We start from the raw sequence: 9,618 nt of genomic DNA on the forward strand, positions 1-9,618 counted from the left end.
AAGCAAGAACTTCGTTATTTCTGGCAAGGATCCCAGAGAGGATCTTCATAACTCAAAAACTTAAATATCACTTTTGTTCAGGATAAACCATCATAATACTGCCAAAAATGATAGAAATGCACATTACCCAAAATTAATTGTAGGAATAACAATAAATATAGCAGGTAAGCATCTATTTTCTAATTTTAAATAGACAATATTTAGAGGTTGATTTTTACATAGAAAAGGACTTTTTGTTGCACAAGAATCCTTGTCCTCTTCAATGTAAAAACTAATCTGTTTCATGTTTATTAAAGTAAAGAATTTAATGAGAACCCAAGAGCAGAGTAAATAATGCTCAGTCCTTGCTACTTTAAACAAATAAAGGAAACTAAAGAATAAATAAAACCAATGTACTGAAAGTCTTGAATTATAATGTTAACATAGATACTTCTTATTACTATCACTTACCTTCTGTTAACCTCAAATTCATGTTGGTAAAATAGATTTAAATTTTGTTTGTTAACTTATTATGAAGAGAGAGGGAAACTTTGTGTGCAGTGTACTGGACTATAAGCCCTTTGAGAGCAGGGACCTCATCAGTTCATTATTTCATGCCTAGCCAAATAGTGCCCTTCACCTGGACGTTATTCATCGAATATTGGTTGAATGAACAAGTAAATGGAGGAATGAATAAAATAATTAAATAGAAAGTAGAATTTAAATAATATTCTGATAAATCAGGAAACATTGTTCGTTTGAAGGAGAAGAAGGAAGATTCAAAAGGCTGGGTCATTAAAATTAATTGTCCACTCTAATTGAATTCACAGAATAACTTGACTTAAATTCACAGGTTAATTTCTCTGCAATTACAAACGCAATAATCTGCTATGGGCACAGTGCCAGCATGAACACTGGATTGCTGTGATCAGCCAGACTTAGCACTGTGTTATTTGACTTTGTGTTCTTTCCCAACAGATAAGGTTTATTTCTTGTCCCTGTCTAGAACTTATGTTTATGTCTGCACATCTCCATTTCCTTAAGTAACCAGTGACTTAAGGAGAATATCCCCATTTCCATCAATACAAACAAAATTTAATTAAAGTATGTTTAGTCCTAATTTCTGAGTAACAATTTCTTACCAATATTATAAGTTTAAAAACATTTGTAAATTAGCACAAGACATACCTTCTAACATGTTTAATTTATTGCATTTAAAGAGACAGCTGTCTTTCTGACAAAATTCTGAAAGAAAAAATTCATAATGCTTATCTAATTGTCAAGATAATAAATTTGTGATATAGTTTTCCTCCTTTATAATCAACATTTTTTTCTCATCTTAGAAAAAAAATAAAATCAATCACTAAAGGAAATAGGAATAATAATTATTAAAAAATACAGAATACTACCGTATAGAAACATAGATCAGGAAATGAACTAAGATCTATTTAGAATCTTAAAATCAAAGTATCATTTCCTGCCATGATTCTAGAAACTTTAAAAAAATATGTTTCTCTATTATTGAGTCTTGTAACTTTCATGGTCATATGGTTTTTAATTATTTCACAGCATGGCATGTTCTTAATTCTCAAGAGGCAAATAATCATGAGTTTATCTTGATTACTTTTTAAACAGCATTTATTTTGAAGAAATAAGTGAAAATAGGATATTAGTACAACATTTTATCTAAATAATATCTTGGGCATTTTCACAAACTTCAAAGATTCAAGATTTCAAGAAAAATGACATTTTACTTTTCCTCAGCTATTTCTGATCTTCTGTAATATGACTCATAAAATTAACATTCATTTTCTCATTAGTGCCCTTAGTATAAGACATTGAATAAATTACTTTATTGCCTTTGTATTATGGAAAATTTGAAGAGTTTAGTACAACAAAGTTTAACTTACCTTATAAGGAATTTGTTCTTGTCAGCTCTTTTCAATCCGACCTCACTTCTCTGGTCAAAAGCAATGCAGAGACTTCCCTCTCTTCTCTTCCTCTTCCTTGAGTACCAGTGGATGGATGGTTGCCTCTCTGTCTGTGATAAGCACTGCAGAGGACTCTCAGAGTTTGTCCTCACTCCTGATGCCACACACCTTTTCTTGGCACTTTATCTGGTCCCAGGGGAAGATTCCTGCAGAAATTTCCTTCTCTGTAATCTCTTGACAGATGGCTCTGCTGGCAAGAACCTCAACTCTTAGGAGTGCATTAATAGGCTTTTATTCTCCCGCACTGCCTTCTCACAGGTTTTATTTTTTAATTGCACATTAGTTGATACCTCATGTCCTAACAGGCTAGGGGATCATTGCACCCTTGTAATATTCCCAGCAAATCTGTTTTTCTGTTTTATTTTTTTAATTTCTATAAATTTGTGAAGCTAGTCTCTTTTTAATGTTTCATTAATTTCCTTCTCCTATTCTCAGAGGCAGTTGAAAAAAAAAAGGCTCAGTAATTTACTTTAAAACACAAACTGAATGTTGAGTTGTTCAAATACTAATAATTTTTTATGGCTGAGAAAATTGTAAACCAGACAACCAAAATCTTTCAATTACCAGTTTTCTTGACATTACATGTGTTCCTCTGATAAATGCTTTTGTTATGTTCTCTCTCTATCTACCCCCTGCTTTCTGTATCTCTCACTCTTATTATTTTTAGGGAAATAAAATAGAAACATACTCTGAAATTAGAGGGTCAGTTGTCATCTAGATGATGTTACTTAAGATCATAGAGAAAATACTCATCAAATTATCAATTCATTAATTTCATCTTAATCTTTAAATATGATGAAAATAGGGGTGATCCAAAAAAGAGACAGCAACAAAAATGCCTATAAACTTAGGCAAGGAATTTCAGCCAAAAATAAGGTAAGGTAAGGTAAGGAGTGGCCGCAGCCATGGCTAACTGGAGCATGTGTGCCCATTTATAAAGGAAAATGTCTACTAGTCTCCAGCTAATCACTGTCTGGTGAGAATTTAAGTTCTGCATTGTAAGGCCCATCTGTTTTTCAAAAGAATCCTCATATCTGGATTTTTATATGAAATAATCTTGTGCCTTTTAAATATTGGAGAATACTACGGGAGCTAAGCCCAACACCTGTGGCCCAGCCTCAGCCTAAGCACTGCCACATAACGACCTCTGATCTAGAATAATATTCAAGTAAAACAAATACCATTACTGAGTCACTACCCTTCATTAATTGTGAAATCTAAGCTGTTTTCTCATAGGTGAACAGGATGGCAATAATGTACACTAGTCAATTTAAAAAACCTATAATATCCCTTAATAAAGACCTTAGGGAAGGGTATAACCAAAGGATGGGTAACTGATGTGGACAAATTGTAGATCAAATGTGAGTGAGAAGGGCCAGGTTTATTTAAAAATAATAATAAGTGATGTTATGAAGAGAGTGAGGCATTTTATTTTATCTGAATTTCTTACTCTTTACCTAATAACAATCTTTTATAGTAATTACTTTGTTCTAATTGCTAAATGCAGATTTTTAAAAATTCTCATAATTCCATTACTAGTAAAATGCTAGTCAATAATTTTCTGAACTTTATCTATTTACACATACACACATATTTATCTATAAGTACAATTTTATAGGCCTATGCATTTGCATTATATATATATTTACCATTCTTTATAAAAATGATATACTGCATATATTATTTGATAGTCAATTTTTTAGCTCAATACTAAATACATAATTAACTGTTTCCCATCAATAATCTGTCACAATGTGAATTTCAATGCCTACATGGTATCTCATTGTTTGGAGATAACGTAGTTTAACTGACCAGTTCCTTATTACTAGGTAAATTTTGCCAATTTTTTCTTTACAATAAAGCATCTATAATTAACAACTGTTCGTTGATCTTTGTGCACATCTATCATATCTTATTATATCAAAATATATCCCCATTTTTCCCCCAAAAGGTTGTGCCAATTTATAGCTTTATAACTGTGACAAGTGAATTCATTTCCCTGCATTCTCAAAAAAATTGGACATAATCATTCTCTCTATTTTAGGTGAAAAAATAGATTGTCTAATAATTTAAACTTCATAAAATAAGTCTTGCTTTCATATATACCAGGTAAACTTTCATGCATATGAACTGGTCTTTTCTGTTGTTGTTTTTTGTTTTTGTTTTTGTTTTTTTTTTTTTTTTTTGAGACAGAGTCTTGCTCACTGCTGCAACCTCCACCTCCTGGGCTCAAGCGATTCTCCTGCCTCAGTCTCCCAAGTAGCTGGGACTACAGACATCCACCACCGCACTCGGCTAGTTTTATGCATTTTTAGAAGAAACAGGGTTTCACCATGTTGTCTAGGCTCGTCTCAAACACTTGACCTCACGTTATCCACCGCCTCGGCCTCCAAGAGTGTTGGGTTTCCAGGCTTGAGCCACTGCGCCTGGCCTGAATAGTAATTTTTCGTGATGTTTTTTTCTAGACTGACTGGCAGGACACGTTTCTCTAGCAATGCATCAGAGTCAGAAACTAACAGGAAGCAATGGGAACCATCCAAAGATGGCTGTGGCATGGCAGGCGAATACCTGGACGCCTGGTGGCAGCTCTGGGCCTCTCCCTCTTTAGGTCCCTGATAAAAGGTGCTCTGATCAGATGCTTCTTGCATCAGGATTGATCCAGATGGGATACAGAGGGAATTTGTCAGTAATTGAGCTCTTTTCAAGAAATAATCTTTAAAAATTACTAACTGGGGCATACTAATAACTGGGAAGAGAAATCCGATGGTAGGACTAGTTTCCATGGCCGCCTTCCTCAGGAGTACAAGTAATATTCTGGACTTTCCCGATAACAATGCCCTTCCATGAGGCATGATTTTGGAAAGACGTGCTTGGCTCAGTGGTTGCCACACACAAGATCCTTTGTAACTGAAATCTCTTCTCTGAGATAACTCTGTCTCCACTCTGTGAAAAGTGATTTCTCTCAACAGACCCACAATCTGCTGACATTGGACAGGTACCCTCCTGTGCTTCAGTTTTCCATCCATAAAATGGGAATGACAGTTGTAATTATTTGCCTCATGCTTCTTATTGTAAAGAGGAAATGTAAACTGATTAGAAGATTGCCTAGCATAGATAAGACCTATACAAATCTTTGTTACTATTATCACCACTGTACTTTATATTATTCTAGTTTCACAAATCTATCTAATTTATATCTTCATAAATTGTATACATTACATAATAATTTATATCTTTCATGTATCCTCAGAAGATGGATTTCATGGGACCAACATTTGTTTTCCTAGGAAATATTAAGCCCTGAATAAATATTTCTTTGATGCCGTATGGATGAATAGTTGGAAAAACGAATACGTTTTTAACCAAACCAGCAGGCTGAATCACTTCCTGGCCTGGTTCTTCTTTCTCATTTTTAGCTCCAGTTCTTCTTTCTAGCTTCTAGCCTATTTTCCCTCTCAGATTGGTTTGGACAGTCTTTAATAAACATATACACTCCAGTTAAATTAAAACCAACAAAGCTTACACCTAAAGTCAATAGAAATATATTGAATGGCAACCATAAACAAGACACTCATTGTCTTTGAGCTGTTTCCCTCATAGAAGGCATATTTGTCACAGAGGACCTATAGCATGATAACTAATACTTTAACTAGGAAAGGTAAAATTGGTCTTCAACTTAAGGGGAATATTTTTTGTTTTGTGTGAAAGAGCATGATTTATCTTTTGAATAAGGGCATTATCAAAATGTGATAATTAGGCACTAACGCGACTGTCTTGTAAAACAGGTGTCAGTAGGAAGGTAGAACCATATGACCTAAACAATTTAGCTGTTGCACATCAGAGACCTGTGTAAATGCGAAAGGCTGAAAGAAATCTAGTGTGTGATTCAGATATTTTCAGAGCAATTTTTAAGGTTTAAGAAAAAATTACTCTTTCTTATTTGTTTATTTATTTAGTTTGAGTAAGGATGGTGTATACTATATATTAATAGTTCTGTCACTGGTAGTCTAATGACTAACAGAAAAATGAAATTTTATAAAAGTAAAAAAAAAGTAAAAAAAAAAATTTCTGACTTAGTACATAGATATTTATGAATGTGAAAAATAACTAATTCTGCCACTGTTCCAAAAATGGCAAATGTTATCTTAGCAATGCACTTTCAAAGAGTTCAACCCATTCTTAAAATAAAATAAACATTGACAATTCTGCCTTCCATGTAAGACAGAGGGAAGAGTTCAGGATAACTACACCTTCATTGCCAAAAGACTATAGTTATGCTTCAGAAAATAATTGGATGCTAAGCATATAGAGAAAAGTCATCTTTTTGTATAGCTATTATTTGCCTTTGTATACAAATAAAACCAAAGAGTTTACCCTGATAGTCTTTAAACACTGTTGGAAACCTGTGGAAAGAAATCAATAAGTAGTTGTCAGGAATGGTTTATATGCCCAGAAATTTGTCATACTGTATCTTTTCCTGCATGTCCTAAAATGTAAGTTGACTTTTATTTAATTATCTATTAAATATCAGGCAAAATAAGTCTTCTTATTGGTATTTAAATAGAATTAGAGAATGCTAGATCTTGAAGGGAACTTAGAACTCATCTGATCCAATCCCTTCACTCTTACTGATAAAGGAGGGTGCAAACGAAGTTATTAAGCAATTGCCCAAAATTACAGTAAATAACTGGTATGGCCAAAACTCAACCCCAAGTTCAATGCATTTTGAAATATATATATATTTTTATGTTCTTTCTATAGACAATGGTAGGCTCTGATTCCCATAGAGTTGAGAAGCTCAATTAACAAAACTCTAAACTTGACCTGCACACAGGATTTCACTAGGAACCACTGTAGAAAATCACATGTCATCCCAATAGTGTCTGTGGGCCAATCTAACACAGTGTATAAATTGGAAGGGATTACTGCATTTGAATTGAACACAGATCAACAATGAGCACATTCTCACTCAAGACTAACATGTAGCCACATATTAAAGTATTGATAATTCCACACCAGCTCAAGGCCCTTATATGCACCCTCTGTTCCCCACTGCTAAGACCCCAGTCTCCCAATAATTCAGCGACCAAGGTGGGAAGTATGACAAAGGTTTCCAACTCCTTCTCTGAGACTGGCTTCCATTCTGATTGTCAGTGCTTATAATTGTTAAATATGTTAATATTATCCCTGGACCCATTCCATCCCTTTCCCTTCTGTAAATGTTGAAGAGCAACATTTGATTTAAGTACCCTGATACATCCATCCCTATTTATCTAAAGATAAGCTAGGCATGATGAATAAGGTTTGTTCAATTACTTAGCTAAGAAGAACGTGATATTTCATTATTCAGTGTTCCATTGAAAAGTCATCTAAGATGCTACACTGAGAAAGCCTACGGCAATTTTTGAAAGATTAAGACACTTGCAGTTCGAAATAACACTCAAGTCCAGCTAGTGTAAGGTTTCCACAGCAGATCACTTTCTCATGGAAACAATTTTGTACCCTTACATAGTAGTATCAACAAAAATTGTTACTGCTTCAAATCAAGAGCACAGTGGACAAGTTAGAGTCTTCAAAACTAAGCAGGAGTGCAACTCCTAGCTTCACAATTGCCCCTGAACTCTGTAAAAATTTACACCATTACATTGAAGAAACATGTAATTTAATAAGTGTCAATACTTGTAGTGAAAAGTAGCCATTCAACCCCATCCCCCTGAAAAAAAAGGAAAGATAACGGTTGAACCAAGTCAGTGGTGAAGATTAAATAGAAACAGGAAATTAGAACTATGACAAAAAATTACATAAAAGGCAAACAAGCACAGAACAAATGAAATAATGCGTAACAGGAAGGGATCCAAACCAATACAAACAACTGCAAAGGGTCTTCTTGGCAGACTTTCAGACACAGAATTTGAGGAGGACAGAAACATTTAATTGTTGAGTAATACTTCTTAAATGATGTTTTACCTCAAGAAAATCATATCAGTAAAGAATGTGAAAACGGTTGGGCAGCTGCGTCCACCCCTTCTAACCAAAGCCCAGCTGCAGGAAGAAAAGCCAGAAACAAGAGAGGAGACAAAGAATAATGAATGAGAGGATGAAATCCAGAAAAAAGAGAAATTATAATGAGACAGTGAAAAATTAAGCTGCAACTCAGAAAGATAGGCCAGAAAAAAAAGCTTTAAACAAACTGTAGTAAATGTAATTTAGAATGTTTTTAAACTCAACTATTGAAAACAAGTCTTTCTGAAACTAATTTGTAAGACTGGCAGATCCTTGAAATTCTTGTCCCAGTAGTGGAATGACTGAAAGACTGCACTATGCACTCACCATGTTGGCCCTCTGTGCTGCCAAGAGCTGTTTATAAAGTGGACTTAACTGAAAAATGGGTGAATATTTGACTACTGGTTCTCTCTGATATCTGACAAAAACAAAGTACAAAGCCTTGATACTCCTCTGATACAGCAAAAAGGGAAATTTATTATTTGCATTTAGCAAAGCATATAGGGGAACTTTGTATTGAAATTATGATAGTGACCTAGGTCTAAAAATTTTACGGTAAACAAATGTACGCTATGAGAGAAAATTCCGCTCAGTGTATGGGCTCAGCTGTGACACCACTTATATTTAAAACCCATTCTGACACTTCCTAGCTTTGTGCCTTGAGAGGGTCCCTTTGAATTTCAGATTACTCGTAAATAAAATGAGAACCATAATGATATCTAACTCAGGATTATTGCAAAGATTAAATGAGCTCACCTATGTAAAATCCTTAGTAAAGTGCTTGCCAAGTGACCAGTAAACGATAGCTCTTCTTATTTTGTGTATATTGAATATCCTCTCTGGCACTATTCCAGAAAGATCTACTTCAGTCTGTTTAATATTTAGTGCTTTGTTAATAATACATATAATGTGTTTAATAAATCAATAACTATTAGAAAAGCTAAGATCATGTCTACAATCAGTCAATAAATAAATATATGTTGAATACTTTCCTTGGGCTAAGAGTGCAATGCAAATTGAACAGAAAAGATGTGAACCCTACCCAAAAAGTGCTTAAGTGAGTTAATTTGTGACCAATTTCAGAGAGTAAAACTTTATGTTAAAGTAGGTAGTACAAAAATCTATTAGAGGCCCTGTGCGGTGGCTTACGCCTATAATCCTAGCACTTTGAGAGGCCAAGGTGGGTGGATCACCTGAGGTCAAGTGTTTGAGACCAGGCTGGCTAACATGATGAAACCCTGCCTCTACTAAAAATACAAAAATTAGCCAGGCCTGGTGCCAGGCGCCTTTAGTCCCAGCTACTCAGGAGGCTGAGGTAGGCGAATTACTTGAACAGGGGAGGTGAAAGTTGCAGTAAGCCGAGATCGCACCTGTGTGACAGAGTAAGATCCTGTCTCAAAATAAAATAAAATAAAATAAAATAAAATAAACCTATTAAAGTGCAGGGTAAATCAGTGAGAATGAGATAATTCAGAGAAGGCTTAAGGGAGGAGGTAGAAAATAAAGAACACCTTGGAGGATGTGTATGATTAAAACAGATGTCAAGCAACGAGACATACTTTCTATTAAATGAAATGATGTTAGCAGGATTATGGGTGAATATGGAGTATATTTGAGATTGACTTGACTAACATGAATGGAGTTT

The sequence above is a fragment of the Piliocolobus tephrosceles genome, chromosome 4 (assembly GCF_002776525.5).
Source record: "Piliocolobus tephrosceles isolate RC106 chromosome 4, ASM277652v3, whole genome shotgun sequence".
Taxonomy (NCBI): Eukaryota; Metazoa; Chordata; class Mammalia; order Primates; family Cercopithecidae; genus Piliocolobus; species Piliocolobus tephrosceles.